This window comes from Phaenicophaeus curvirostris, chromosome 1, assembly GCF_032191515.1.
Source record: "Phaenicophaeus curvirostris isolate KB17595 chromosome 1, BPBGC_Pcur_1.0, whole genome shotgun sequence".
In the NCBI taxonomy this organism is placed as follows: domain Eukaryota; kingdom Metazoa; phylum Chordata; class Aves; order Cuculiformes; family Cuculidae; genus Phaenicophaeus; species Phaenicophaeus curvirostris.
In genome coordinates, this window is record NC_091392.1 from 31,001,480 (window position 1) to 31,011,714 (window position 10,235).

Here is a 10,235-nt window from a genome sequence, read left to right on the forward strand (position 1 = left end):
GAGAAAACAGTTCAAAATTCTTGGAGAGCCACTTTCACAGAAGACATCTGCAATTCACCAGTGAGGTTCTAGACCTAGGAAAATTCATTTAGCAGTCTGTATATACAAATGCAAATACACCAGGTTCAGACTTCAACGCCTTCATAAAATTAATTTTAAAGTATATAAATATTCACACTTTAAATAGTCAACTCAGCACATGAAGCTTATTTTTCCACAAAAATACTGATTCCTGCAAAAAGATGACATTTCTGGAAGGAGGATGAAATAAAGTCAAGATATATTAGTCCTAAAGCACTAACACAAACATACGCAATTTCTTTACATAAACACTTTTGAACTTCTGCGTAACTACCCGTAACACTCGATTCCAAAAAGATCTTTGAAAAACATCTTCACTAATCATGCACTGATTTTTAACATACTTGAAAAACAGCTTTTACTGTAGTTAGGCAAGTTCATACACACTTGAAAGTGCAAGGCAGCTTTCAATTTGTGCCATGGCTATCGTGCATTTGCAGTGCTACAGACACGGGCCACAGATGAAGGCAGTGTCCGACCAGCCCATGTGCTCAACAGGTTGAGCAAGAGTGCTTGGGTGCCTCAGTGGAGCTTCCTGCCGAGCTAGCTCTATCTCTGTCACAGGAGCACTTTGTTCATAAAGAGATCAGGGGAAGGTAAAATAGGTAAAGCTGAACAATTACAACACTTACATCAGATGTGGCTTACATAGCTCCCATGAGGAGCGTGCGAATATGAAAGAGATGTGAGCTTTGAGGAGCAGCGTAGCAGTATCCATCTAGATATGTTTAAAGATTGAGTTGTGCAATTCTTAATGCGTAAATTCTTAATTTCAGTCTTTTTCAGACTGCTGAGAGAAAATGCAGCTTTCCTACAGAACAGGAGTATTTAAGAGTCCTACTACACAGTGTGACCTGGAGCCTATGTTGCTATATAGTCATAACTGCATCTATATTCTTTCTTTTTAGAACAAACACCTTCATAAATGATGATGTTTGGACAATGAAGACTCCTTTTACGAAAATTTAAGGGACTAACATCACCCTGCATAAAAAAACAAACAAACCCTGCAAGTTTTAACAGACACATGATATTGACATGCAGATTTCTAATCATGCTGGTTGCAATTATACAAATCAGTGATCAAATCCACTGAGAAGTCAGTCTTCATATATACTTAATTAACCCAAACATTAGACATGGATTTGGCACATTGCCCTCAGAAAAGCCTAGTTATGGAGTCATATAGTATTATGATTTGAGCTACTTAATGCAAGATTAGAAGGCAACAAGCTCAAAAAGGTGGTTATAAAATCACTACAAGAAACAAAATTTATTTTAAATAAAAGCAAAGCAATTATATTTCAATATTTGGATGGCAGTTGAAAAATGGTTTTTTGGCATGTAGCTGTTCCAGGAAGCCAATATTGTGTGTAACTGGAAACATTTAGAAAACAGAATTATTACTAAAGTCAAAGACTGTAATTGCAAGCTGTGGGCTCTGTGCTTAAATAAAAGGGGGGCAATTGAATAAAACTGTTATATCTATAAACCTAGAAACACACACCATAATATTGTCATCACTTTATTGCCGATTTGGTAGAACTAGAGAGCAAGGGAGTACTAGAGGGGGAGGGAAGAGAGGGAAAATGAAGGAGAGAAGCACACAAGGCAGAACAGCAAGAGCTATCAGGTGCTATAAATCAATGTTTCAAACACAAACCTTAGACTGGAGTACATGACTTTGGTACAGAACAACTGAAATAACACAGTTCCAGCTTTTGTTGATGTGTAATCCACTGGAAATGAAAGGCCTGCCTGAGAGACTGTCTACCCCAAGTTTACTAGCTAGAAAAACACTCTGAGCTTGGTAGGTTCAAAATGATCATGAAAAGTAACTCACCAATCTTATGGTTATATTTAAGAACTTTTGAGGAGTTGGCCTTCCAGGCAGAGTTCCAAGAAAAGGTAAACTAGCAAAAAGCTGTCATTTACAGATATGTTAAAAATATTAAAAATGTTTGTATTGGCTCATACTTCTCGTATCTCATTTTGTACATTAAAAAAACCTCCTTGCACAAGAACATGCCTGAGAAGTATTGTCAACTTGCGCTGAGAAGTCATTTGCTCATTTAGTTCCGCCAAAAAAAATTATAATGTACTTAGTGCACAACATAAACAAGCAAAATACAGAAACAAAGAGTTAGACCAGACCACTTGTGAAATTTCCTTCAATAACTAGAAACATCCTTTGACAATGAACGAGCAGCTAAAGAGTTGCTTCTGTAAAAAACACTAATGTTGTCAAATTATGATTTGATAGTCTATCTAGGAATTTCTGCCAGAAACGCTATGACTTTAATGTGCTATTACTTGCAAAACATGTTTCTTCCCATCATTCTTCAGCCATAAGGTGGGAGGAGGAAAGATGAGCGATTCCTGTGCTGTATCCTTCCAAGCTGTTTTTTCCCATTATACAACTCCTAATCCAAACAATTTAAGCTTACAAGTAAAAGCTACTCGTTTTTGTAAACATTTCCAGGAGCAAGACCTAAGCATGCATGGCTTCCACCAAGCAGATACTAATGACTACAGCTAACCTCAAGTTTACCTCTGTTTAAACAGCATAAGGAGAAAACAGAGCTGGCCAATCTGAAGCTTAAGCCTTAATATAAAGGAGTAAACTTAACAGTGATACAAGCCACTTGGTTGTTATGCATCCATCTCATAATCAAGTACTCTGAATGCACTATTGTATCAAACCACAGCTTTCCCAGAAACACAAATGACTGCCATTATAAAAAAAATAGAAAAGTACTGTTCCAGAGCATGTTTTCATACCCCAACAGCAGGGATCTCTTTACTTTAGGATAAGGTAGTGGCAGAAGACAGAAACAAAACCCAGGTTGTTTGTTTTAAATGGACTTCACCACTGCGTATACAATTAACTCTGGAATGCACAAGACATAGCATCCAAGCAAAGAGAAGCTTTAAATTTAAGTAAAACCCTCAGCTGGTTAGAAGCTGGTGTAGCAGCCGTTACAATACATTACGCAAGATCCCTAATACAAAGGACTTTTAGGCTAGGATACAAAGGCTGCAGCATTAGAAAGGGGCAAAGCAATCTGCAGAGACATAATATGAACCAAAGCCATTTAAATTACTCTGTAAAATGTAGACGTTCATTAGCATAGAAGAGTTTCACAGGAAAACAATGACAAAGTAAAAGCCATCTGATTTTCATATGCTAATTAATTAAATATGCCAAATGCATTTAATCTCTTATTATAACCATAGGGGGAGACAGACCAAACTCTTGAAGTTCTGAAAAGCCAGGTCATTAGCGTGCCAAGTCATTCCTCAGATCTTCTCCTTATATACAAATTTACATTCTCAACTCATTATATATGGAAGTAAAACCTGACTTCTTTCTTCCACCCCCTGCATTTCTCCTTCTTTGGAAGACACTTGCTATCTCCTACTCCTTTATCCTAAGCATCTTATTAAATGTTAGAAAGAAATAATTTGCTGGGGGAAGGGGGGTTTGAAGGAAGCACAGCAGCAGTTTTTCCAAAAGCCTGAGTTAAACACCCCAGTCGCCCCAAGACATGGGGCAAGCTAGCTGAAAATGAGATTAATAACATTCTTGCACATATGCATGAAAATCCACACATAGTTTGTAGGCTTTTGCTTTTAAGTTCAGGTGACATTTCTAGCCATTTCTTGCCTTTCCAAACAAGAAAAGGATTTTTGATGTTTACGTAAGGTTCTTCTTGCTTAATAAACCTTAAATTGAAACAGATTTTTTTTTTTTTTAAATAATCACCTTCTTCAGAGTTATCATACTACAGGATATTAGGAAAAACCAGACTCTCCTGTTGCTTTTACCCACATCTGACTCCAATCTTAATAGTTTAGCTATTAACCCTGTAAGGTCCCCACACACACACACACCTCGCCCAGTCGATGTTAAAATTTTTATATGACTGATCTGGGCTTACTCATTACAAAACCTTTTGTTATCCAGAAAAAGAGCAGCTCCGTGGACCTTGATTTACAGGACACAATTAACCGTGTTGTTGGCTGAACTGGAGCAGAGCAGCTCATCCGGGCTCCGCCGTGAGGAATGAAAGAATCTGTCACTGCAGGCAGAGCAGCTGCTCTCCTCGCTCCTGTCCCCCTCCTTCTCCTCCCAAGCCCCCTCTGACTTGCTGACGTTTGGGGGTAAAAACCTGGGCACTGCAATACACCTGCGCTGGAGAGAAGGAATACAAAAAATTCCTCCCAGAAATAATACGCGGAGCTGAAGGGGGGAAATCGCATCCTGCTGGAAAAATCTCAGTAGCCGCTCGGAGTTTGCCGTGGAAAAACCTGCAGTTCGAAGAGCTCGGTTACCCGCCAGACAACGAAAACGGGGAATTTCACCGGCGGTAACGCTAGCCACTTATTTTTTTGCCACCTTTTAGGTTTTAGCACGTAGCAAATATGCATTGTTAACCTTTAAATCCTCTGTATAAACATTTCTCTGAGAGCTTGTAAAACATCCCCCACTGCGTTTCCTGGCTCTGCAGCTGACGGCGCTCAGAGGCGCCGGTCCCGGCGGGTGCTTTATTTCGCTCCCCTCGGCCACCCCGCGGGGGGACAGCGACAGATTCCGGCCCCGGGCCAGCCCCGGGCACCCCACGCTCGGACAACAACCAAGCGGCCCCGGACTCAGCCCGGCCGGGTGATAAACGGGGGGTCCTGGAGCTCCACACGCCGCGGTGGGACGCGGTACGGCGGGAGAGGGGGCTCGGGGAGCGCCCGTCGCCCTTCCAGAGCTCACCCTTCAGCGAAGAAGGAGGTAAAAATAAATAAATAGTCGGGTTAGGGGGGATTTACCCCCCGGGGACGCAACGCGCTCGCAGCGGACAGCCCGACGCTCGCCCCGGCTCTCCCGTTCGGACCCCGGAGGAGGGTGAGGAGGAGGAGGAGGAGGGTCCCTGGAAGAGCCCAGCTGTCAGCGCTCCGCCGGGCGACAGCTCCTGCCCCGCGCTCCGCCGGGCGCCGCCACTCACCTGCCCCGGCAGCGCGCCCCGCGGACCCAGCGCAGGGCGCGGAGGGGACGGCCGGCGCCGAGCCTCGCTCCGCCGCGACTGCCCGAGCCCCGCGCCCGCCGCCCGCCCCACCGCCGCCCGGCCGCCCCGCCCCCGCCCCCGCCGCGCGCCAATCGCCGCCGCCCGCCGCCTCGGCCCCGCCCGCCGGGGGGCCGGGGGAGGAGAGCGGGGGGACCGGCGGCGGCTGCGGGACCTGCCCGCGGCTGAGCCCTGTCTGCGAGCGCCTCACCCGCCCGGCTCTGAACACCGCCAGGGACGGGCACTCAACCGCCTCCCTGGGCAGCCTGTGCCAGTGCCCAGTGACCCTTTCTGAGAAAAGTCTTTTCCTGATGTCCAGTCTGAACCTCCCCTGCTGCAGCTTAAGGCCATTCCCTCTTGTCCTGTCCCCTGTCACTTGGGAGAAGAGGCCAGCTCCCTCCTCTCTACAACCTCCTTTCAGGTAGTTGCAGAGAGCAATGAGGTCTCCCCTCAGCCTCCTCTTCTCCAGGCTAAACACCCCCAGCTCTCTCAGCCGCTCCTCATAAGGCCTGTTCTCCAGCCCCTTCACCAGCTTAGTTTCTCTTCTCTGGACACTCTCCAGGACCTCAATGTCTTTCTTATAGTGACAGGCCCAGAACTGAACACAGTATTTGAGGTGCTGAGTACTCACCAGTGCTGAGTACAAGGGGAGAATCCCTTCCCTGGTCCTGCTGGCCACACCGTTTCTGATACAAGCCAAGATGATGCTATTGAACTTCTTTCCTCCCCAGTCTGGGAAGGCTGGGGAGCATGCGAAGGACGGGCAAGCCCCTTCTTCCATTTACCTCACATCGAACGGAGCTGTGAGGCCAATTGCTGCATTCCTCAACATCGGCTTTTTGCCAGGGGAGTGGGAGAAGGAAAGTTAATTAAACCTTTTCCCACTGATGTGTGGGTAATGGAGAGCAGGTATTTGCAGGCCATGATGTTGTTGTTGGGCTGCAGGTTCCCACGGGTTGTACCCAGGGCACTGCTGGTGGGGACCGGTGCATGGCGACACCATCCTCCTCAACAACATTGTCCTCCTCATCCCGCATCCCTTGTCCCTCCTGAGTGCGTGGAGCCTGCAGCATCCAGGCTTCCAAAAGCTCCAAGCGTGGGCACTTCCCAAAACAAAGCAGCCCCTCTGCTAATGTAAATAAGACAGCAAAATGAATCCGGTAGGCATTAAAAGGGCACCAAAGTAGCCACGTGTGCATTTAAATCCCTTCCTTCATCTTGTTATTGACACTTCTGGTATCTGTTTAAGCTATTGGAGCTTGCAGCCCTTGTTGCTCGCACCTCACGCCCTTTAAGCAAATGAATTGAGCTCCTGGTTCTCCAGGGGTCTCGCACTGTTTAAATTCTCTATGAAGAATTCAAAAAGAAGTTTGAGTAACAATGAAAATATTGACCTTTTTCTTTCTCTGCAGAAATTGGAAGGTGAGATAATTTTACCAGAGCAGCTAGCTCTCCTCACTTGGTGAAACAAATGTGTTTGGAACTGTGAAAGCTTAACTTAAAGCTGAAAATCGGTCTATTGTCTGGCAGTGTCTCTCTTGATTCTCTAAACAAGGAATTATTTGAAGTTGGGAAATGGCAATTTTCCTTTCATGTTTTGAAACACATTTGGTTTTCCTGTCTTAGCAAAATAAGTTTGTTATCTGGAATCCAATCTGGTCAAAATCATCTTACTGCATCAGAAAAAAAAAATGTAACTCTCACAGGAAACAAATTTAGACTACAACCCTATGCTACAACTTTTATTACAGGCAAGAGTGTTAAACCTACTTATCACCTTAAAAGTTTCAGCTGCAATCCTAATCCTGGGTGCTTTGCTCTGCTGTTTCCTTGCAGCCTGGATGTAGTAACACCATCAGGTTCCTGAACATTTCCTTTTAAATCATAACCAAGTCTGAAAATAAGCTATTTCAGATTGCTTCTGCAAGGAAGTCTGGAGAGAGAAAGCAAAGCCACTTGTACAGACAGATAAAACCTCATTAAAAGAAGTCTCCATCACTTTGTCCGTCAGAATGATTTTGGATGTCTTCTATAATACGAGAAAAATAACAGGAAGGATGAAGTAGGAATATGAAAAAAAAAGAAAAGGAATGTGAAGAAAAGGGTGGCAAAAATGGCAAAAGAGCTGCTTGTAGCCATCTGCTGCTATAGAGCTGTTTGTCCCTTGTCCCGTGTTTTTCCTTGCCACCTAGCCAAGCGTTTCTGTAGCACTTATCATAAAGATCTAAATAAGTTTAGACTGTGCGGGCAGCACTGCATGATTTCCGTAATTTACTTCTTCCCAGTTAAGGTTCCAAAGGCATAGGAAATAAGATTGCTTGGCTTTTAAATAAGCTTGTCAAAAGTGTTTACAGTCATATATTAGCAGATCTGAATCTGGAATGAAAGAATTTACGGCCAGTGCACTCTTTTAAGTTGTATATCTGTTTATCTGATCCTCACTTACAAATGAATCTAATTAAGCTATAAACTCTAAGTTTCTACTTAACCATATGGGTAGCCTGGCAAGTTTGCTACAGTAATGTCATTTACCCCTTCTACAGCCATGTCTGCAATGCAAATCCAGCATAACTGCTTTAATTGTGTTACAGCCTGCTCTGTTTTTCACAACATGGACAGAAATAAAGCCAATTCAAGTTACCAACTAATCCTGATGAAACAACTGAGACAGTTTTCTCTTTGGACCTATGGGACTTTGTACCAGGAAGAAAGTACACCCACAATTCTGCAAAGAGTTGGAAATAAGATAAAAAAATACAATCTGCAAATGCAAGTACTGAGAGGGATCTATGATATTCTCCATTGAATTTCTAGCACTTTCCATAGGAGCTACTTGGCTCTGCTGTGATTTTGTTGCATTCTACCATGAGAAACTGTTCATGCTTTACAGCTGAATGCACTTTTTATTCACTTGAAGTCTGGATAATTTGAAGATGGGGTCTACTCTGCTAGTGGAGTGGGTTGAGAGAGTGTAAGTAAAACTTACACATAAATGAGGTCTGGAATTACAATGTCTTTTTGTATTTTTTAAACTTTTACTAAATTTCATAAATATTGATGCAAGAAAAAGCATCAAGACTACTTATAAGTAAGTTTAAAAGGTCCTGGAGTCTCTGCTTTTTACCCTGACATAGAAAAACTCTAACTTGCATAGGACAATTACCTATTGTATGAAAAATGTATTCTAAAATGTCTTCTATATTTAGGAATTTTCTCAAGAAAGTAGTGCTGACAGTTATCATGAATCCCATATGAAGAATGCAATTTTTGGGCTATGTTGCAGGAGCTTCTTAAAAATGCGAAGTATGAAAAGTTTTCATGTTATTTTGAAGTAGGGGGGCAAAGCATCTTTATAGGTTCACACAGGTACTCTGCAAGGAAATACACAGAGCAATCCATCAGACCTTCTTTTCCAATCCTACCTCTTCCAGTGAATACTTCTAATATTTCTTTTTATCCTTAAAGTGTCCCATGTTTTCACCTCGAAAGGACTAACACTTGATAGGCGAGAGACTGCGCAAAACTGTTTTTGCGTAAACTTTATGTACAGATTTGAAACTGCAGCTGCAAGTAGGTAAACAAAAATAACTCCTTAGCTAGGCAGCATAAATATAAACTAGCACTGATGTAGCTCTGAGACTAGCCCAACTTAGAAGGGATGGCTGGACCAGATATCCTCCAGAGGTCCCTTGCAACTCTGATAATTCTGTGATCCTGTGATCTAGAGCTGTTTGATTCAGCCATTAAAAAAGATACAGGTCAGACCATGCAGCTGAATATACTAAAGCAGTTTAACTATTGAGGAATAGAAAAAGGCCATGCCTAGCCATGGAGAATTTCAGTGAAGCATAGTGGTCTTTATACTGATATTAAGCCCCCCATGGGTATCTACCTGTGTATTTAGAACAATATTTACATAAGATTGCTTTTTTTGCATGGTCACATTGGACTGTTTTGTTTTGGTTTAGCTTTTCTCTGTGGCATGAAGCATAGGCCAGCTTCTGCAATCAATTGGGGATTTTTGGGAAGGAACAGTGCTTTAGCTTCCGCTGTGCACTTTATATGACACTCTGGTTCGGGTTTATACTTTCTCTTTTAATTCTTAGGCTTTCTTTAGGAAATGAGCCCGCGACGGGTACAACGACCATTCTGTTCCTATTTGTACTTCTAAGTAGCAGTAGGAATGCCTCAGTTTCCCTCTTTGCATGCAGAGAATAAAACTGTCTTATGCCACATGGGTCTTGTAAGGCTTACTTAGTGCAGCACTTGAGTTTTTCAGGCAAAAAGCAGATCAATGATTAATATTAATGAGAGCACCTTTTTCTAGTTCTGTATCGGTGTTTCTGGGCCACCTCAACTGGAATCAAGTCATGTGGACTGCCAGAAGCAATTAGGCATAAATTTTCAAATACTCATTCTTATAAACACAACTCTTTTCTTTGGCATGTAACCAGCAATATGTTCTTTATCAGCTATATAGTTTTGGCTTAAAAAAGAAAAAAAGCAGTCTTAAGAGTGAGTTTTCAAAATGCCATTGGTTAAAAGGATAACTTTCCCCACTACCTTAGCAGGTGTACTGCTTTTCTCCTCTGTATCCTCAGGAGTCTCAACAACCTCTGTCAAACCTACTCTGAGTGCTGGGTGGTCTTTGCAGGGTAGCTGGAAACCTGATCACCAGTCGTTTGAATGAGGGATTGGCTGAGGAGCACTATGTCCCCATCTCAGCACCCAGGTTTGATTTCTTTTCTTATGTAAACCTGGGTGTATCACACATTGAGGGAAAGAATTGCGTCTTGATAGAGTCGGGACAAAGCTGGAATACGTGCTTGCATTTGGAAGAGACAGTGCCTTCCCAGGTTTTCCAATTCACTGTTGTTCCAGGCTACAGGATCTCCTTTTCTGATTTGTTTTTACAATAGTCCTTAATGTTTGTTTAAGAGCTCTCCTGCTAATTTTTGCCCCTCTTTTTTTTTGTGTTTGCTTTGGCTTTATCCCTTGGCTCTATGACTTTTTCAACTATATAGTCCTTCCTAATGTCTATTTAAAAGTCAGCTGAATCCTTGCATGGCCCACTAAAAAAGTCCCTTATGGATTTAATTC

The 10,235-nt window shown here is 42.9% G+C and overlaps 1 protein-coding gene across 1 annotated transcript in view; it reads right to left on the bottom strand.

Annotated features, from left to right (window-relative positions):
- The window catches only part of PRICKLE1 (prickle planar cell polarity protein 1), a 66,384-nt gene extending 61,259 nt beyond the window's left edge, over positions 1–5,125 (bottom strand). Inside the window, exon 1 of the mRNA XM_069851806.1 lies at positions 5,079–5,125. The gene's annotated coding sequence lies outside the window, so the exon portion shown is untranslated. The remainder of the gene's footprint in view (positions 1–5,078) is intronic.
- Positions 5,126–10,235: the final 5,110 nt, after the last annotated feature.